The 22,452-nt window shown below is 39.8% G+C and overlaps 1 long non-coding RNA gene across 1 annotated transcript; it reads left to right on the top strand.

Annotated features, from left to right (window-relative positions):
* The first annotated feature begins 1,269 nt into the window (after nt 1–1,269).
* On the top strand, nt 1,270–21,106 carry LOC129735748 (uncharacterized). The gene is made up of 3 exons (XR_008731592.1): nt 1,270–1,405; nt 6,067–6,229; nt 20,647–21,106. It is a non-coding gene; the product is annotated as an uncharacterized LOC129735748 (long non-coding RNA).
* The last annotated feature ends 1,346 nt before the right edge of the window (nt 21,107–22,452 follow it).

The following is a 22,452-nucleotide window of genomic DNA, read 5'->3' as shown; positions in this document are numbered from 1 at the left end:
TGGTATTTCTTTTTAGTTTTGAATAATCTTTCCTTCATGCTTGATTTCTCTCCAGAGCACAACAAAAGGAGAGCCAATAGCCCAGGAGCCCTGTTACAAAATTCTTAAGGGATGCTGGCATGAAATTCTGACTGATGAATATCCCATGGTGGGTATTCAAAAGGTAAGCATTGCTCAGATACTTATGGCATAATGTTTAGCATCAGCCTTATCTTGCCTTCTCTCCTATTATCTGTAATGACTCATGGTACCATTAAGGTCACTTAAATTGCACTTCTTGAATGGATGCATTTGAAACACTATATATCATGTCTCTAATACTTTTCCTTGCAAATAAACAGTATTTTTCACCTGGACCTTCCTTCTCACCAGTGTTAGATACTGTCCAGATAAACTGCCAACACAATATTCAGTGTGAATCCTTGAGGCCAGCAAATCCCTTTGTTTGTTGTCACATTATTCTTGTTTTCACCCCAGCCATGGGGTTTACCAGCTCTCCCATTCTGCTCCCAACTGCAGGGTATATCTGGTGAATCTATTCATGAGCTACTTCTGGAAGAGGGATGTGGGCAACCACAGTATTCAACAAAATGCAATGGACCTCATAAGTGAAGTGGCTGGCATGAGAAAAGCTGCCTCTCTGCTATGTCTTTTGGTCTCCCTGAGCCTCTTTGAAATCATTGCAAATGTAGCAGGACTGACAGACATAATCCATTAGCATGTTAATATGCTTTGCACTTGATGCCAAGCCTTGATGTCAGTGCTGGAAAGCAACTACAAATCCGATCTGTGTTGATCCCCAGCATCTCAGAGGGATATTTCTGCTGAGCAGGGAGAAGTCACTGTGCACAGGAATGAGAAAACAGTCGGTTGGTGTCATTTCTTAAACAACTTCATCATGCTGGAGGATGGGAGAAAGCTGGGCTATCTCAACTCTTTCCACATGGCTGAGGTATTGTGCTGTGCCAAAAAAAGCTTGAGCAGAGCAGAGCTGTGGAAAGGGCTCTTAAGAAAGGACATACAATGTTGTTTCAAGAGGGAATTTACACCCAGCTCAGTGCTCTGAACAAGTTTAAATTGGATTTATTACTCAACCAGAGAGCTGTTTGTGAGGTTGGGGTCTGTACATCCAGACCTGAACTCTGATCTGACTCCTGTAAACAAATAGTTTCTCTAGGCCTTCACGGTTGACAAATACACCCTGTGATTGCTGTCCCTCTGAGTGCAGATCATGTTCCAGGGTTAATTGAACCAAGTTCTGTTGCTAACCTGGTCTAATTTTTTTCCCCACAAGTTTCTGAGTAAACAAACATCTATCCTCTGTCTTTAAAATACAAACTCAGCAATGGACTTGCCATGGGGGTGATCGTGATAATTTTTAAAGCAGTGTTGTTTCTCTCTAGAGGTATGTAGGATTTCTCTTACACCTCTGTTGTAATAGACTATAATTTATATTTATATATATATATAAATAATATATAATTGTAATAGACTATAGGCTATATATACTGGTATCACTGTATCTTATTTTAACATAGCTGTAGTATAGACAGTGGCCTAGAGGATGCAGCTGCTAAGGCTTTCTGTGAATGTCTGGGAGTCATGTAGGATGTCCCACATTTTCTGTTTTGCAAATGGCTCAATTCTGATGACATTGATCTCTTCCATCAGTGGGTATTCCCCTGTCTTCCATCAGTGGTTACTTGGGCTTCTTCTAGTTGGTTTCCAGAAGAGTCACCTCTGATTTGCATTTCATTGCATTCCTGATGAGTGCCATGTCTCCTTATCGATGTCACACAAAAACTTGTTCAAAGGCAAGTCCAGGCATTGACACTCATGTGGAATTAGGCAGATATCTGCATCACCCTTGTGCAACATGCTTTCCTTTAAACTTGCAGATGTCCGGAGTAATTTTGTACAGTAAAAGGACAATATTCTCCTGAGTGCAAAGACCACTGCTTAAGCAATATAACAGGAGATTTTTCCATCTTTTGATCTTTTGGTAGGAAAACTAGGGGTATTGATAAAATGCAAATGAAATACAGGTTAAGTTAATGCCAATAACAGTTTTTGAAAAATGAGCTGAGGGTAGTTCCAGCTGTACTACAGTGCAGCCATGAAAACCTCTGCATTGGTTTTCACAAACCCACCTCAAATCCACCAGCTCATCCTCAGTCATGGCTTCCACCTGCTCCTGTTATGGATATCTTGCCTCAGTTCTGCTGAAGTCTATGGGTTCTTGGGTGTTTGACCCTGCACTTCTCTTGACTTTGAACAAGTTTTCCTGCAGCATTAATAGGGTTGAAGACCCAGAGTCGGGATTAATTTCACCTACCTTAGATGATACCTCTGTTTCTATCAGTGTCAGAAGAACCAAACACACCTTACAGGCACTGCAGAGGAACAGGCAGTATCCATCTGAACTGATTTATAACATTTGGATTATACCCCATGATGGACTATTTTTTTTCCATTGACTCTAAAAAACACCTTCATAGCTAATTCAGATATAGACAATTTGGTCCTTTTGATGAGATGAATCCAAACCGCACAAGTTTTTGACTGAAGAAGGTAATTTGATTTGGAAATGCTGTAAATCAACAATTTTTAACCTTCTTTCTCTGAAGGTGTTATTTTTTGAAAATTAAAATTTTCCTGGTTTTCATTTTTGGTTTTGTTCTTTTTCTTTGGCTTTTGTTCCTCTGTTTTTTCTTTTTTTTTGTTTTTTTCTTTTTTTTTTTCCCTCCTGTTATCACTGCATTACATCCCTCTTTCTTAAAACAGTTTTATAACTTTTTCTTCAATTTCTGTTCAAAATGTAAGAAAGTTCATGAAAACTTAAACATATAATTGTTTTCACATACTGGTATTTCATAAGATGTTCAAGAAAGAATTTAAAATTTTTAAAGCTGATTTTACATTTTCAACAAAAGTCTAACTTCTAATGAAACAAAAAGTTATGAACTCTAATTATAACAATGAACTCTAATTATAACATTTCAGATTTTCATCAATATTCAGACTGACTGCAAATGTAGGCACAATGAGGTCACTTTTACTGACACATCCAGAAATAGTTTTATCTATAAAATTTCCATGACATGGACCAAAGAACAAGTTGTTCAATTCTTGAAAGAGTTTTTTTTTACTTAAATGTTACTCTTTTCTTTGACTGTAGAAAGGACATATAGTTAAAAAAAAATGAATAGAAATAACAAGAAGAGACAATGCAGAGACCTGGAGAATAAATGGTATTCAGGTTGTGGAATTAATCTAGAACATATATTATGCTACGATTACCTTAATGGCAGTATCTCTGATCTGCTTATGATGATTTGTTGTTTAAGTGTTAATATACAAGATATGAGCAACTTAGCAAACCTTAAAAAAAAACCCAAACAAGTGCTGGTTCAGGGAGGATGGTGTGTAGATGCACCGTCCATGGGTCCATGTGGGCCTGCTGGGACATCAGGAACAGTGTGTGCAGTGCTGACATCCCAGCGTCAGAAAGATGCTGCTGCAGTTTAATAAGGTGAAACTCAATCAAGGATGTTGGATTTCTCTGCTTTCAAAGAGTTGCAGGGTAGGGCTGGTGTAGTTAATTGGATGTTCAGCCATTGACTAGGGGGGCATGTTTTCTTTTTGAATGCAAATTCCTTCTGGGCATAAACTCCCAGCAGGAGAGGAATTAATGGAGGTACCTGGTGGTTTCTTCCTAGAGTGTAGATAACTTGAACCTGGTGCTTTTTCCAATTTTTTTTGTGTAGCACCTAGTATAGGGGGATCATTACTAAGCTGCAATTATTCCTATTAATGAAACAGCATATAACAAAATATCCACTTTTCTCTAAGATTTACAGAGACATTTTATATTAAATTGTAGACAGTGAATCTTACATTGCATACTTTTAATATAAAAGTAGCTAAACTCCTAAAAGTGGCTAGATATAAACCTAAAAAAAGATTTGATCACAGTGAGCTACACCAGAATTTCAACTCTGTAAATATGCATATCACAAAGTGCTGCACCACTCTGTCTATTAAAATATTATGTATTAACTGAAAACTTCCTGTTGGTTACTAAGGGAAGGGGACATAGCTCATGCTAACTTTATAATGGTGAATTTAAATATTTTTTTGGAAATATTTGAAACGAGGATGGGTGGAAAGATTGTGTAATCAGCCACCTTATCTTTAACTTCTCATCCAATTTCCATTTTGAAAGTCTTTAACACAGAAGCAAGGCATGTTTAATTGATTGCCATTAAAATCTTCAAAGGAATTGGCAAGATGAAAGCTGTTTCTAATTACTGCATTATGATGTAAGCTTAACGATGCACCACTTCTCCAAATTGATTTTATTAGAATTTAAGATGAGGAATTAATTGAGTCACTGTATTGATCCATTTTATTTTTCCACCATTTAACGTGTCCAGTCAAAAAAAAAAAAAGCTATTGAGCTGTGGAATAGTAATGAGGACTTAAGAAAGAAAGTCGAAGGGAAGACGGATTGGCCAATAAAAATAACTTAAAACCCCCACAATGTGATGGCAGAATATAGTGGCAGAGACCAATTTATCTCTAGGTTAATTAGGGTAAATTAAGGTTAATTCTTTTGTTATTTAACTTTTATTTCTTTGTCTCTCTTCATCCTACCTGTTTGTACTAGAATAACTGCTTGTCCTGGTAAAGCAATATTCTGCAAATTGCCTTCCATTTCTGCTAAATTTACCTTTGAAGATCTCTTTAAAATTAACGCCCAAACCTAAAAAACCTCTCCATGCATATATTTCATCTTCCCTAAAAATCTTCTTAAGGGTATTTAAGATTGCTTTCTTGGTCTTACTTTCTTAGAACTGATTCCTGTTCTTTAACTTGCATGTCAGTGCAAGACGGGTGCATTTAGAGCACAAGACACACACTTCATACTCTCTCATAGATGTTCTCCTCGGATATGGGCACTGAAGATATCTAATTGGCTAAATTTTAATCAATTGCTGTTTGTCACCGAAACTGTAAATACCAGGCATATGGCTATGCTTTTATTGTACAATAGCTGTACAACTACTCATGAACACATCAACTCCAAGAGTGTGGTTTAACGGAACACATCTAGTCCTTCAACAAAGTGGGTGAAGCATGCCTATCAGATCTGCTATGGTGAAATAATCAGCAATTTGGTTTTACAAATATAACCCATTAAATTATTTTAAACCGAGAGTTGTTTTCAGTGTTGGATTGGGGTAGCTATTCCTAACATCACAGAATCACAGAATGGATGAGGTAGGAATGAACCTCTGGAGATAATCTGGTACAACCTCCTACTCAAGCAGGTCCAGGAAGAGCAGATTGAAAAGGACTGTGCTCAGTTGGGTTTGAAGTATCTCCATGGATGGAGACTCCACAGCCTCTCAGGGAAAGCTGTATGATCACCAGGGAAAAGATTGTCTTTGTGTCCTGTGCTTGCAGAGCACAGCAAACAACAGGGTCTCACTCTGTGTTTAGAGCTAAGGGCATGGTTTCACCCCATTCTTCTTCATAAATTCTGCAAGCAGTGCATTTCTTCTTGACTGAAACTTGCCAAATGTGGGTGAAATGTATTCTGAGGGTAAAACGGTTGTCCAGAAGTTCATTGCTGTAGCTGACATTTGAGGAATGCTGTTTTGGCTTTGCTGCTGGTATTGAGCAAATTAACTGTTATGTTTGAGATTTTGAAGTTCACACTGATACTTTATCTTTCCTATTGATTATGCAAACAAATATTCTGTGTATACAAAGAAATTGCAATATAATTAAATACATGATTTATAATTGTATTTTAAGCTCTGATACAATTTAGGAGAAGCTGCGTCTATTTGAGCCTTGAAGCTGTAAATTTGAGGCTAAGTTCTGCTGATACTTGAAACTGTAACACTGATCAGAAAGAAATGAGAATGGACATACAGGAGATCTTAATTATAACCATGCCTGGTTTATCCTTGGCATTTATATCTCTTCAACAATACTGCTATCTTTCCTTTGAAGACACAAATCCTCAAATCAATGATGTTCTCATTCCTTATGCAGGGAGAAGAAAAATTGTAATGAAAACATATTTTGGATGGTCACCCCCCCAAAAAAAAAAAAAAAAAAAAAATCATCCTCAAGTAATAGTCCTCTTTTCCATTGGAAAGACTCTTTGGCAAAGGGAGAATGATGCCAGCTTTCTAGCCAAGTGGAAGTCTAGCAGGTAATTTGTCTCTTTTGTCCCTAAATAATTTACACATGATGCAGAGCCAGTCTATTTGCAGCCATATAGCAGTTACCTCCCAAAGCTCTAAGTAGCTCCTTTGTTAAACCAGTAATAGCCTCTTATTCTAAACAACCAACTCTAGTGGTCATGACAGTACACACATTTACTAAAAAGTGACATTAGCATGGATTAATTGACAAAGTGATTGCAGAGAGTGCTGTATTCAGGAGGAACTTTAATGAGCTCCTAGAAGATCAAAGACTTTTGGAAGTTCAGATATTGCTCATTTCTGAAGTTCAAACACTTGATGAAAGCTACTAGCATTTGGAACATTGTACTACAGGAGAAAGGAGTGTGTTCAGTAACAGCCCAACAAGGGAAATAAAAAGGAAGCAGCAAATATCTCAAAATCTGGCTTTTTAAAATTCTGTTTTCTGTTAAGGCACCAGGTGTAAAGCCAAATAATCGTGTTGAGTTTTAAATTAAATGTTAATTACAGAAATCCTCAGTGAAGGATAGACATAAGATGCAGCCAGAAAACACTCATTAAATAGGGAGCGATGGCTTGGTAGGGTAACTAGGTAAACTTTAAAAAGTTTTCTCAATGGTAAGTATCAAATTCCTTTTTGTTTATATGTTGCAGAAATATGGTCTTGGCTCCCAAATGGGTAGATACCTGCCTCACCAAAGAGACACTGAACAGCTGCTGAATTAACACAAATATTACTTGATTGCTTAAAATTAAAAGTAAAATGAAGAGCTATGAATCTTTATATACATAAAATGTAACTATGCCTCATTTACTCGCCCTCTGGCTGAGGAAGGAAATGTGATGAAGCACAAGAGGGCTTGATTAACCCCATCTAATTTGCAGTGCCAATAAGAAAGGCTCCAGCAGAAAAGCTTGGAAGGTTGGTAGAAAATTTTGAGGGTCTTAGTTTTATTTTGTCCCTAAGCTCTTTCTAGTGGTGACACCATGTAATTGTTATGTCTCTTGCCATGCACCTTCAGATGCACACACACATGCATAGATTTGTAGGAGTTGCTTCTTAAAAAAATCCAGAGGCAGGGAAGGCAACTATGTCTCTTTGGAAGTGCAACTTCCTTCATGTATTGTATAGTCAAAAGGTGCAAACCCCCCAGTATTTTGAGTTCTAGAGTAAATTGCTGCAGTTTGTTTCACTGTGGAGCATTTGACCAAAGAATGGTGCTAATGTGCAAGCTAATGAATTCACCAGGGAATGAGAACAAAGTAAATAGTTTGTGAAGGTCCATTAGGGGCTGCAGTTTCTTTTTCTTTATCCATTTCCCTCTCTTTCCCACTTGTTTGTGGATCTTATCTCTCTGCACAGCAAATAAGGCTGCATCGCTGCTCTTGACCAAGGCACATGCTTGGCTAATGGAGCGGAGCAAGGGGATTACACACTGGTACTCTCTATCACTCTCACAAAATTTTCCCAGATCTATTGGCACTGATTACATGTCTGAGCAAGACCACACATGCCCACTGCACTGGATTCTTTCCATAATTAACTGTGATGGGCCTGTTAAAGTGGAGGTGGGAAAGCCACTGAGTATTTAAGTGGAGTTTGTGTGGTGCCATATACCAGAGATAAGATTCCTCCCACCTGACTTCAGCTTTTAATCATCAGTTCAAATCTAACTGTCTAGGTTCCCTCAATAGTGAGAGGAAAAAGGCAGGAGAGTCTTCAGAGGACGATCCACTGCATCCTAAAACAGGGATCCAAGAATTGCTTTTGTGTCACCACTGGCTCCTGAATGAGCCTGATCAACTGATTGTAATGCATGCCTAACTATGGGATGGTAAGTTGAAAGTTGAAATGAACCCCTCTTCAAGTGATGGTAGGTAGAGTAGGGTAGAGTACTACAATTAGTTGCTTATAATTTGATGCAACTCAGCATCTGCGTTTCAGCAGCAGAAGAGGGCAGGATGTAAAAAATTGCTTCTTACATTATCTAGTGTCTGTTCTCCTGTCTTGCTCATTTCAGTTCATGCTTGGTCCTTGGTATCAATGGCATGTCTGCTATGGGAAGAAATGCCCAAGTAATTTCTAAATAATTTTTATGGCCTCTTTTTGTCAACACCTCTCTAGAGAAAGCAGGAAACATTGGGAATTCAGCACAAGAACAGCATGATAGCAATTATGGCTTTTCTTCAGGATGCTTAATATTCCTATTATCTTGTATGCATACATATTTAAAGCCTACATGCTTCCTTTTAGGAATAGACTGCTAGTGGTTTGAAGTACCCATAAAACTGCTGGAAAGTGACAGTGCCAATTAATCTGTTGACAGATTTGTTGTTTAAATATTAACAGAACGTTAAGCAAATGTTGGCTGCTGCACTGAGATCCCTTTAGAGTGCCTTCCTCTGAAGTGCTGAGCATTTGCAGACACTGAAAATGTCTCGGACACTGCAGGGTGGGAAGGGTATCATCATTTTTCAGTCTTTTTTCCCCCACAGCTGCTAAACACACCATAAATATCATCTACCCCTGTGAAAAAGAAAAGATTTGTAAAAGCCTCATGCAGTTTGTAAACCCCTTACAGCAACAACTGATTGAATAGTGAGTTTGTGGAGGGTATAGCAGGGAAGGGCTTTGCCTCTGACTGTTTCACCTAGGCAGCAGAATAAGAAATGAAAGCGGGGTGTTGAATTTATCAGTCTGCCCAGTTAGTGGCATGGGAAATCTTGGAAAAACATCTGCAGAGGAAGGTAATTTTGATGCAAGATCAAAATAGGCTTGTGCCTTAAGACTTGTGAGGGCTATGCCATGGTGAATTTATCTTCATTAGTGCTCAAGAGCGCTGTGAGTTAGAAACAGGTGTCTGGTGCAAGCCAGTGTGGAAGCCAGGTGTAGCTCAGTCTTGTCCATAAACAAAGATATGGGGTACACAAAATAAACATTGACTTCTTTGCTTTTGATTTCCCTGGCCAAACACATGTACCTCAGAGAAGACCTGGAGCACAGAGTGACTTACAGACCATGTGAACTTGAGCACCAAACTGAGAGAACATCAACATGACAGTAAAGGTGCCTCCTGCTCTGCAGTTTCAGTCTACTGTTTTTCCCATTTCCTTTTCCCATTAGGCATATTCGTGTCTCTAAACAGTTTCTTGTTGTCATTTCTTTCTTTTACTTCTTTTATTCCAATAGGTTTCATATCTCAGAACCCATCCATCACACTTCAATTCAGCCTTGTATTGTTGCTGGAAGTTTCCCAATTTAATTTCTATTATTTTAACACATTATGTAATAGTCTGAACATAATTTGTGGACTCTTTCTAGCTGCACATATTTTTTTATTTAATGAAGGTTGTGATAAAGACTTCTTCAAGGGTTTTAAAGTATCCTTAAGTATCCTTAATCCTTACTGTAATCTTACTGCCCTTCAGTTATAATAATAACACCTTAATGACTTTTCCTTTGCTACAGGTTCAATCCTAAATGGTGATCATTCATTTTAGTTGCACATTACAGTTCTTTTTGTCCAGCTTAAACTGAATATGGAAGAAAAAATGATATTTTTTAATTTTTTTTTAATTTTTTTTTAAATAATTGAAGATAATGCCTCAGGAAAGCCAGGTTGATAGGAAGAGGTCTGCTCTGAAATTTGGATTTGCCTGATTTAAGGACAGGAACTAAGAGCTGTCCCTGTCTGCAATGTAGTTTACAGGAATCAACCTGAACAGAAGTTCAGTATTGCTCCACAGTTCATTTCTTGTGTCTGACACTTTTCTGAATGATATTTGAGCTGCAACAAAACTTAACAATTTTATTTTAGTAAAAGGCACAGAATAACCATCACTGCAAAAGAAGAGGTGACTACGGCTTGAAACAAAAGCTACCTTCAGTCACAGATTGCTCAGGTCACAGTCAGGAGGGACATTTAGGTCTCTTGGGTCCCCGTTGCTTCCACTGTATAGATGCTCCTTTTAATCTAAAAATTCTATTTATTTTGCTTCCTTTAAAAATAAATCATTGGATCTGGTTTTTGATTTGAAATTAAATGAACAGGGAGTAGATAGCCAGAGAGAAAAGGCTCACTAAAACAAGAAAATATATAGGTTTCTGTGGAATAAAAGCCAATTTGCCTCAAAAAAAATCCATAATAAGATATTGATTACAGTTTTTCTTATGAGATTACTATTGAGTCAGGGACAGCTTCAGTAAATAATACCAAAGATCAAAAATTCTCAGGCTTTAGTTTCACAGTAAAGGGTAATAATTATAGTCTGGAGCAGTTTAAACAGATTAATAACTTCTTTTAGAGAATTATAAACCATGAGGGTGACTTATGTTCTTTCCTAGGCAGACAAGATATGGATACTAAAAAGAATATATTGGGTGATGTAAAACTCATGCAATTTCCTTATTTTTTTAATTTCATTTATGTGCTTACTTATATTTTTATTTTATTATTTTAATTCAGTTTTGCTGTGCTATGATTTTCTGCTGCGAAGAGAAGCATTATAACAGTGACAGTTTTGACAAGCTGTGTTCAAACACGCTGTAGGTCTTTTGATGTCAAGGTGGGAGTTCCTGATGCCTCTGATTATTTTGAGTCATGTCCTTTCAGTTTGTAAGGAAGCATGCAAACCTGGTGAAGTGTATGTGGGAACAAAACCAAGGAAAAATCAAAAGCAGTATTTTCTCTATTAATGCATACATATGGTTGGTAGGGTCCCATTTCTCTGTTAAGACCGTGCCTGGTTAACAATAAATTATTATTACAGGCTCCATACACAGCTGTCTCATGCCATTTGAGATGCTTTTGAGTATGTCTCTTAACCTCCAGTGCTTCTGCAGAAGGGTTTGCGTCATCAGCAAGCAAGTTTTCTGTCAGTCCTGTGGAAATGTCTTGCACACCAAAGCATCTCACATGGCACTAGCTGCTTATGTTTAGGCAATCGGATTGCACCCCATGGCAAAACTGCAAATAAGAAAAGCAAAGTTGTACAAGTTAATCATAAAGGGCTTGTGCTGGAGTGCAATGGTGAGAGTGAGGACACAGGCGGTGTTTCCCTGAGGTCATACCTAGCACATCCAGGATGCTTCTACTTTACTAACTTAGTGCAGAGGCAGTTTGCAGACTGCTACAGCTCCAGGTATAACAGATAAACACGTGATATCTGCATGGTGAATGTAGCACATCGACAAGAGAGGAATCAACTAGCAAATGCAAAATAATGATTCATAAAGGTGGTAGTTATGTTTAAAGGGAGCTGTGGTCTTTGGATTGCTGGGTGTTGACACACAAGTGTCTGTTGCTGTCTAAGCAGCAATACACTGTCTTTCTAGTCACCTAAGTAATAAGTACACAAATGGCAAGTCTATTACTGAGCTAGTTTTATGACCCTGGAAAGGAGGAGAAGCAATTAATAGGAGGAGAGAAGCAGCAGTAACTGCATAGGGAAAAAATCCCGATAGTCCAGGCCACTGATGTGGAGGAGAACTCAGCCTACTCTACCACCCCAGCTGGGTGAAGATAGCTCTTGTCACTAAGTCCATTGCAACATGCCTAACAAAGCACACATACCTTACGTGACTCACCTCTGCCCTTATTTCTGCCCTTAGTAAGAAGTGCAATTTGTAGTACTGTTGCACAGCTAACACTGCCAGGCTTATACATAGAGATGGGTGATGAAGGTTGATATACCCACATACCAATTTCCATGGCCAAGGTGTTTTTTTCTCTGTGTTGGATGAAAGTATCCATGTTGTCTGGCTTGCTGTGTGTAAAGGAATCTATAACCATGCAGTTATATTGAATGCCCTGGGGATTCCTCTGCAAAAAACCTCTGGAGCCCAGTCTAAGTCTGCACTTGGTTTTGAGAGTTGGGGTTTGAGAGGCTTGCTGCACATGCGCTTAGCTGACAAGGTACCCCTGATCTTTGGGCCGTGAGCAGTATGGGCAGAACTTGCAAAATGTGTTAACAAGCATTGAAGCTCTTGTTATGACCTTACTGAACTGTTTTTTGTACATTGAATGAAGGTGGTTTTTTTTACTTCTCTGAAATCTTTTCCGATGCCACCAATACAGATTGCTCGCTATTTGAAGGGAGAACTTGGCCATAATTTTCTGTACCTTCTGTGGAAAAAGATCAGATATTAATAGCCTCACCCAGAGGGAATATCTTTAAAAACAGGAGTATTGTGCCAGAAAAGGAAAAAAAAATCAAGGTCAGTATTACTTTGGTGTGCTTTTTTTTTAATTTTCCAAGGCATAGCTCTTGAGCAGAGCCTTACTCTTTCATCAAGAATGTCTTGTTTCCCTCTTCTTCTGCAGAGATACTAAAACCAGTCACATGAGTGTAACAGTAAAATATGGTTTTGGTATATTGCTTCCCCAGCATGGAAATCTCCCATGTTTGGGGTTTTGGTGTTTTTTTTCCATATGTATTTTTTGCTGGTTTTGTAGTGCCAAGAGCAGTTAACAAATATAAGGCAAGAATAATGAACTGTATCTTTTGCAAACACGGAGTTGTGATCTGGGCCTTGGCTTTTGCCAGTGCAGTAGACCTCAACGTGCTTTGCACAATCATTCCCAATAGTGGCACCCTATGGCTGAAGAGCATCATGGCTGGAAACCAATGCCACTGGGCAAAACCAGGATCTTTAGAACAGAAAGCTCTGGATTGATTAGAAGCTCTATAATAAATCAGACAACTAAAACAGGTGAACCTTTATCCAGAGCAAACACCTGAAAAAGCTGTGTGTGATACTAGTAGCTAATCATCAAACAACGGCAAATACAGATGGTGAATTCCCTTCAGAAGAACAGAACAGACGATGTAAATAGACTTTTAGAGCCAAAGCTACAGATAAATGTCAAGCAGGAAGCAGTTGGTTTAAGAACAGAACTTAGTTAATGTTAGGTCCTGAGAGCATGAAGAAAAAACCCATGGTTTTCATTCTCACTTTATCACTCAACAAAAGGAACATCTTAACCAGACTCATCTGTGAGGTTTTGGGATAACTGCCTTTATAGGATTTGCAATGTAGGTTCTTTGTGCTGAGCCAGTGAAAGGAGGGTTTGCTGCCAATGCCTGGACCAGTGTGGCAGTGAGATTTGGAAGACTGCCCCTTATTTTGCATTTTAGGACCTAAGACTGGAACTGCAGACTTTTTGGTGGGATACAACTTAAGTCTTAATGCTAGGACTTGAGCAAAGGTAGGTGACATGTCCTGGATAAAAATTACTGATCTAATTTTCAAGCTGGAAGGACAGTAAAATCTGTGTTAAACAGCAGTGTCTGATGAACTTGTTCTGGCTTTTCTTGGTTTGGAGAATATTTCTCCAGACTCACCAGCTGTTCTAGAGATGGAATAAATGTAGCAGCTCAGACACTGAGGAGCAAGGAGGTGGACTCTTATCCTAGCTACCACCTTTAGTCTTCCGAGTAACAGAGAAGGTACATCACCTTGCAAAGTCTGACATAGTATGAACATGGGAGAAAGCATTTAGATGGTGATTTTGACTGACATAAAACTACACGACACACGTCAAGACAGCTTATCTTATTCTGCTGAGCTCTGAGCTGGCCAGACATAAACAGTCTGTGTTTATAAAAGTGTTGACATATCCCATCAGATGTATTGTGGTGCTGATGCAAATGGACAGCTTTAGGACATGTTCAGCCTTCCTTCTGGTCACCCACCCATGCAGGCATAGTGGCCTGTTTGCCCTTTCTGTTGTGGTCATACCTACTGATTGTAAATGTCGGGTGTACCAGGCTGAATGACTTTCCAGGATCACCTCCTCCAGGGTCAAGAATTGTCCATCCCCATGTGAAGGAAGGCAAGCAAAGGTAGCAGGAGGGCTGCCAGTGGGGAGGAGGAATAACCCCATACACCAGTATAAGCTGGGGGCTGACTGGCTGGAAAGCAGCTTTGCAGAGAAAGACTTGGGGGTCTTGGTGGACAACAGGTTAGCCAGCAATGTGTCTGTCACAAAGAAGGCCAATGCCTTATCAATGTGTATAAATAACCAATGTGAGGGAGTAAAGAAGATGTTATGTCCAGTGACCAGGACAAGAGGCAATCGGCACAAAGTGAAATATAGGAAATTTGCTATAAATATAAGGAAAGACCCTGCTCACGGGGTGAGTGGTCAAACGCTGGAGCTTGTTAGCCAGAGAGGTTTTGGAGTCTTCATGCTTACAACATTCAAATGCAATGTCAGGATGTGGTCCTGAGCACCCTCCTCTAGTTGGCCCTGCTTTGACCAAGTGGTTTGACTAGACAATCTTCAGAAGACCATGCCAACCTCAGCAACTCTGTCATACTATAAAGTCATTTATCTTCCCAGGTCTGCTTCTTCTTTCATGTTTCTAATGAGGATGCCAATCCCCTATCTCCTAGGGGGATGTGACGATGGGGAAGTAAGAGGGCTCTCTGAAGGCTGGATGTATGTAGGGATGCTAAATATGAACATGACTTTCCTGTACTTCTGAGCACATCAGTAATTCTCACTGGGCTTGTTTTTGCTTTCAGTTTCATGGGTATAATAAAGCTGGACTTGCTCTGTCAAAGCCACCTGATATGTACCACTGTTAGCTAATGCACAGTGACATGAAATTCTTTCTGCTTTCAGCTTGCGGCAGTCTGGAGATTCTCAGCTTCATCACCAGAATTGTTGGAACCCACCTTAATAACAACCCCATTTAATGCGTGACATGGCGTTCAGGGAGCCTTATAAGCATGAAATTATTTATTTACAAATGTGCTTTGATAGCAAAGGTTGAGTTTACTGAACTGCAACAGGAATAACATAAAGATGGTGATCACCTTAATGCTATACATTAGCTCATCGAGATTAATGTTATTACGACAAATACTGAACAGATTAATGGGCATCACACTGCTGTGGTTTTAAATAATCATCTTCATTTTTGGGCTGAATGAAATCTCTGCACATGATAAAAGATAAATATACCAGTTCTGAATAAGTTAACTGCTATGCTATTGAGAGTGATCTTGTATGGGTAGGAGATGGAGTAGATGGTTCTCCCTGTTTTGAGAACATGGAGTTCTCTGCTTACTTGCATTTGTTTTCTCAGATTTTGCAGTCCTAGACATAATGCTGTAACGTGCCATCTGGTTTTGTTAGTTTGTTTTTATTTGCTCGTCTTTGGAGAAAGAACAAACTGTCTTTTTTCAGCTATGTCCATCTCATGGCATTGTTCCTCCCACCCTTCTTGTAAGTTGGATGGAAGACACAGCAATGGAAAGGATAACAGATCCCGACCGGTCTGGAATCTGTATCAGTGATGAATTCACACAGCATGCAGCCAGAAGAAATAATTGATATTACTTAATTTGATTTCCCATAGAAGAGAAACCAGGGGTTTTCTTGGAATTCATTATTGTTTGAACAATACCTTAGAATTTAAGGAAACCACTTTCTCCCTGCCCCAGTAAAGTAGAACCCACTGCAACTTTAGTAAGTTTTGGTGCTTCACTATCCTTGCAATTAAAAATCTTAACTTCATTTCCTTCTCAATTTGGAATAAAATAATGGAATAATTTAGGTTGGAAAAGACCTTTAAGATCATTCAGTCCAACTGTTAACCCAGCGCTGCCAAGTCCACCACTAAACATGCCTCCAAGCACCATATCTATGTGTTTTTTAAACACCTCAGGGATGGTGATTCCACCACTTCCCTGGGCAGCCTGTTCCCATGCTTCACCACCCTTTTTCCTAATACCCAATCTAAACCTCCCCTGGTGCAACTTGAGTCCATTTTCTCTTGTCCTATTGCTTCTTACCTAGGAGAAGAGACCAACATGCACCTCACTACAACCTCCTTTCAGGTAGTTGTAGAGAGCAATGAGGTCCCCCCGAGCCTCCTCTTCTCCAGGCTAAACAGCCCCAGATCCCTCAGTCACTCCTCACAAGATTTGTGCTCCAGACCCTTCACCAGCCTCATTGCCCGTCTCTGGACACACTCCAGCACCAAAATGTCTTTCTTGTAGCCAGGGGTCCAAAACTGAACACAAGATTCAAGGTGCGGCCTCACCAGTGCGAAGTACACGGGGACAATCTCTGCCCTGGTCCTGCCGGCCACGCTATTTCGGATACAAGCCAGGATGCCATTGGCCTTCTTGGCCACCTGGGCACACTGCTGGATCATATTCAGCTTGCTGTCAACCGACAGCCCCAGGTCTTTTCCCACCAAGCAGCTTTCCAGCCTCTCTTCTCCAAGCCTGTAGCATTGTGTGGGGTTGCTGTGACCCACAGGCAGGACGTGACACTTCTCTTTGTTGAACCTCATACAATTGGACTCAGCTCATTGATCCATCCCATCCAGATCCCTCTGCAGAGCCTTCCTGTCCTCAAGCAGATCAACACTCCCACCCATCTTGGTGTCATCTGCAAAATTGCTGAGGGTGCACTCAACCCCCTCATCCAGATAATTGATAAAGATAGTAAATAGGATTGGCCCCAATACTGAACCCCAGGGAACACCACTTGTCACTGGCCACTAGCTGGATGTAATTTCATTCACCACCACTTGTTGGGCTCAGCCATCCAGCCAGCTTTTACCCAGCACAGAGCACACCTGGTCAAGCTAGCAGTCAGTTCCTCCATGAGAATGCTGTAGGAAATGGTGTCAAAGGTTTTACTAAAGTCCAGGTAGACAACATCCACAGCCTTACCATCATCCACTAGGCAGGTCATCTTGTCATAGAAGGAGATCAGGTTAGGAAAGCAGGACCTGCCTTTCATAAACCCATGCTGGCTGGGCCTGATCACCCAGTGGTCCTGCGCGTGTTGTGTGATGGCACCCAGGATGAGCTGCTCCACAACCTTCTCCGGCACCAAGTTCAGGCTGACAGGCCTGTAGTTTCCCAGATCGTCCTTCCTGCCATTTTTGTAGATGATTGTTGCATTGTCTAACCTCCAGTCTTCTGTGACCTCCCCACTAGCCAGGACTGTTGATAAATGATGGAGAGTTGCTTGGAGAGCTCCTCTGCCAGAGCAGTCAGTACCCTTGGATGGATCCCATCTTGCCCTATAGACTTGCCAACATTGACCTCCTAGCTCTTTGGAAGATATTCTTCCCTACCCATCCACTAGTGCAACTACTAGAAAGAGACAGGAAACCAAATGATTCTTTGGCTGTCTCGTACAACCATTTTTAAATTCTCAGTCAATGTTCTGCTAAACTGAAAGACCCTGTTGTACAATATCTTTTCCCTTCACAGAAATTATACAGTCTCATCATAAATCCTTTAACTTTCTTTTTGTTGAACTAAAGAGATCAAGCTCTTTCTGTTTTTCATGAAATGGTTCATTTTGTATCATTATATCATATTGTGAACTTTGCATGATCTGCATGGCTCCTCGTGCTAGGGACACTGGAACTAAACAAAGGGAAAATAATCTTAACATATCATCCTAACATATTCTGATTTGCACAATCAAACTTATTAACCTTTACAGCTACAACATGGAGAAATATATTGCAGAGTATTGCAGGTTAGAAACATCGCTTTGCTACACAGGGAATTAATGACTTCAGTAGCACTGTATGTAGCAGAAGAAAACATCCTGTAAAACAATGGCAGCATCTTCTGGATCAGGATTTACAAATTATGGGGAAGGTCTTCAAACTGTCTTAGTGGAAGTCAATGCAGTAGGTCAGAATTATGCTGGCTGAAGAAATATTACCTTTGTTGTATGTTTTTATAGGCAAAGGTAGTATAAATATGCTTCTGATCATTTTTGTTTTGTACCACAGCAGGTATGATGAAAGACAGTACGGAAACTGCAATGGAAAGAGATGCTTTTAACATGAATTTTCACCACATAGTTAATTCTTTGTTACAGATTTATGGTGCTTGGACAGAGCTCAGGGTAGCTTTTGGAGGCCCTTTAATAAATTTCAATCTCATTTAGGACATGAGATCTGTCTCGAAAATATTAAAGCTTCTCAGTCAACACAGACTGCAGTGAAATCATGGGTGGGCTCATGAGGTTGCTGCTATAATTACTTTCATATTGCAGATGACTCTTTTCCAAAACTGCCAGACAACTGGCATAGATAGCAGTAAGGTTTATTTCTGACTCCTTGCTCATAAAGCTCCAAGTTGTACCAGTGCAGAATTGTTTTACATGCTCCAGTCTGCTATGGTACATTTACTGGAAAACCCGCAATTCTTTTTACTAGACTGGAGCATTAATACTGTGCATGTGCCTTTGGGAAGCAAGTGGGTTTGGTCTGATACATTATGTCATTATTGGAAAAGCACAGGCTGGCTATACTTGATAATGTCTTCATAAATTCCCCAAGTCTCAATTTAGTACGTATGAACAACCAGCTAATTGGATGTGGTAAACACAAACCATTCAAACCAGTTTCCTAGTCTATAAGGTCATCACAAGGTCAGAGTGATTTCAGATATATGCTCCTGTGAACAAACCTCAGGCTTTCCTTGAGGGGTCCACTTCAACCCTTGTATGCCTGGAGACTGCGAGATGGGGAGGACATCTCATACAAAGTCCTTCCTAAGTGTCCAGCTGACTTCTTGAAGAGGAAAAAGAGGTCATTCAGAGACTGGAAATACCTGATGTTTCAGTGATAGAGGGAAGAGTAGTAGATGCTTGAAGATTGTCTGGGCACTACACACAAAGCAGGGTACTGGGTAATGGCATGCATCCTGATGCTAAGGATGAGATGAAGACCATCTGGCCAGCTCATTTTCACTGCTTACCCCATCTTCATTTTTTGCCTGTATAGACTTTTGGTGATGCCAATGTTGCACCACTTGCTGATTTGATAGCTACCTAGCTGAAATGAACAGCCTCAGTCAACTTCATGCAGGACAGGAGAGTTCTTTGCTCATTGTTATAATGCAAATACCATGACTGGCTCTGTTAAAATGCTCAATTTGCCCAGTTTTGTTGATGTGTGTCTGTATAGGAGTATATGTATCTGTGAATCTAAGTGCAGAAGGAAAATTCATTCTAGAATATCATCTTCACTCAGCATAGCAGCATGTCTCCCAGATACTTTGCAACAGCACAGGAGGGTGTAAATGAGGTTTTGATAACTCACTTTGAGTCAAATAGTAAATTCCCCCAAATAGCTGCTATTTAGGATAAATGCTTTAGGTAAACAAAAGAGTGTGAAACTTTGGGGTTTTTTTAATTACACTGATAAGCATCAATATTTTTAAAAAGTTCAATTTCAGGAGAAGCCAAGTTTTGGTTGTTTTGGTTGTTTTTGGTTTTTTTTTTCATTAAAAAAAACCAAAAAAACAAACCCTTGTTCTGCTTATTTTGGCTTTTTAATGGCATTTTTTTTTTTTTAAAGGTGAAAGACTAAATGGCTAACACCCTGCCCAGCCTTGGCTGGTTAAAGCTGCAGAATGACCTCCTCATGATAACCTTCCCCAACAATTTGAAGAGGGTGCATCCTGCTACATGTTTCTGGTGCCTAATGGCAGGGTTTTGTTATTTTTTTAATATGTTTTGCTAAAAGCATTCTTTCTTTTTCCTGTACATTGGCAATACCAAGGTGAGATGAGTCTTTCAGTCTGTTCAGTGTCTATGGTATGATGATTCTGTGATTTGTTCTTGTGGTATCCACAATTCCTTGGTAGTCTTATACATGGTACCAAATACATCTCTTTATTTTCACTGCCAGTTAAAATAAAATACGATTGAGTCTTCCTGATTCTAACAACTTAAGGGGCAATGTGAAATATTTGCTTTACCAGGTGTTTTTGGAGTGAGACTGGCTAACATTTTTTTGGTTCATTAAGATTTTCCTATAGCAACTGGTAAATACCACAAACGTGATGACAGGACCTGCAAACCAAAAAGCAATGCAAACAAAAGCACTAATAGTCTTTACAAGGTGGGATTGCATTTTGCAGAGGAGTATTAGCACAGCAGCAGCAACCAGCACAAAGAGCAGCACAGACACAGCATAACGTGTCCCAGTCCCTAGCAATAACCTGACAGTTCTCCAAGCTCATTTCTGCACATTAAGCTCACGGCTCTCTGTCACAAACGCATGAATAATGCATTGGTTCAGACAATGAAGTTGGCAAGCTGAGACTTATCAGATTGGATTTCTTTCTTCTCCCCTTCCTGGAGATCAGAAGCATCAAACGAAGCTTTGTGGGAGATATTGATAGCAGAAATGGTGGGCAGAAATTATTTGTTCTTCACACATCACCCCCAGTATGCACTGTAAAAAATCCCAGGGACATAATAAGCCACTCAGGGAACTGGGGTATCCAGGAAAACATGGTTCCCTGGATGGGAACCCTTCTAAGGAAGACCTTTACCTGTTTGCTTCTTAATCAAAACTAGCCACTGTAAAATTAGCATGTTCTGAATACTTATTCATGCCTTTCCCTTCCTATGTCTTCCAGACAACCAGAGAAAACAGAGCTGGAAAAGACAGAAAATGCGCAGGATCAAGTATGCTGTATTATTCCATGATGGATGTTTGGACTCTTTTTGAGAGCATGCACAGTTTTTGGACATGCATGGAGAATGTTCCATCCCTGTGCTATCTATCCCAGACTTCCTTTATGCTCCTATTAGAAAGGTGGCTTTTTGGGAGGTGTGGGTTTTTGTTTGGTTTGGGTTTGTTTATTTTTTTGCCAGTGCCAAGTCTATATTTCCCTGTTTCTATTCCCAACCATGTTTTTCACCTCAGTCAGAGTGCAGAGTGATATATTCTCTCTCTTCTTTGTCTCTTCTTCTCTGGCAAAGAAAGTCAGTTCCTGATCCCACCCACCGTTCCGCACACACTCCTTCCCCCAAAATTTTCCCCAAGTACTGGTCAGTATCGGTAGAGCAGAAATATGTCTTTTTTTCTCTTCCCTGTCTCTTTTTTTTTTTCCCCAGTAGTCTGATGCTGTTAAATTGTCTTGAGCTTATGACTAACAATAAGTGGTAAGAGAGTTTGGTAAAGCTTCTACCCCATTTCTTGGTCCTAGCTTACAGAAACACTCATTAGGAGGATTGTCTTTGGAGATGTGTCCGAGGTGGGAGTTTCAAAGCTAATGTCCAAAAGGGACTGGGGGGCTTTGACTGGGAACTCAATGTATACTTCTTCTGTTTGTATATTTTGAAAGGTACTGAAGACAGGGTGAGCCCTAGTTGCCTGCCAAGTATATTGAGTGTAGTGTACCCCATCCTTTCCACCTCAGTTCCTGATGGAGAAGACAAGGGTTTGCAATGTTCAATCCTGTGTCGTTAGCACTGATGTGAAGGCAGCAGAGGTAGGGCGGCCAAAAGACCAAATCTGGAGAGGCTTCCCAGTGAGAAAGAGGATACTTTGGCTGCTTGGGGTGTCTTGGATGGCAATAAGCACTTATGTTTAGGTTGTTGACTCTCATCATATACATCCATTTCAGAAAGAACTGAATTGCTTACATGGCTCCTTTGATGTTTGCTGCTGGTGCATATGTAGTAGGCACCACTGTGTAGATAGTATCATTTAGGTGCTGAATTGTGGAGCTGAATACCACCTTTGGACAGCAAAAGTCTTTAAAATTCACTTATAGAATGTTCTTCTAGATGCATCTTTTGCTGTAAAATGTCAAAGTTTTTTGAAAACTGATGATTTTGAAAAAATGTTATTAAAGCATGAAAAAACAAACATCCTAGAAATAATACAACAGCTCTGATTCTTATTCTTATTTCAGAAAACCTTGGACATTACTATTCTTGACTTTAATTGTCTTAACCAGTCCTGTATGACTCCTCTTGTTACCTGGTGGCTTTAATGGAGTTCTGTTACACGCAACTGTTTTCTGAGCAGCCTGAGCCCTACATGGGGCTTGGGTTCCTGACCTGAATGTGGTCTTCTGACTGTGCTAGATGAACTGGAATTAATTATCAAGATAGAATGGCTGCATAGATTTCTGATAAATAGATGCTGCTCAGTTCTACAATGACCAGTTAGGAAGCTGGGGACGAATGGTCACTTAATGTTCAGATTGCCAGCGATAACCAGCCTAACTTCTAATTAACAGTACAGTTAGAATGCCAATTGCCTATTCAGAATACCAATGTATGTTCATTTGATTTTACATTTTAATTTAAGAAGCATAACCAAATCCTAATTTTAAAAAGAGTGTTTTTCTATATATATATATGTTGAATTTCAGTAATGAAATGAGCTAGAAATATTCCAATGCATCAAAGCAAAATGGAATGCCTTGATT

This window comes from Falco cherrug, chromosome 3 (genome assembly GCF_023634085.1).
Source record: "Falco cherrug isolate bFalChe1 chromosome 3, bFalChe1.pri, whole genome shotgun sequence".
NCBI classification, from domain to species: Eukaryota; Metazoa; Chordata; class Aves; order Falconiformes; family Falconidae; genus Falco; species Falco cherrug.
This window is presented reverse-complemented; position numbering and strand designations above follow the sequence as displayed.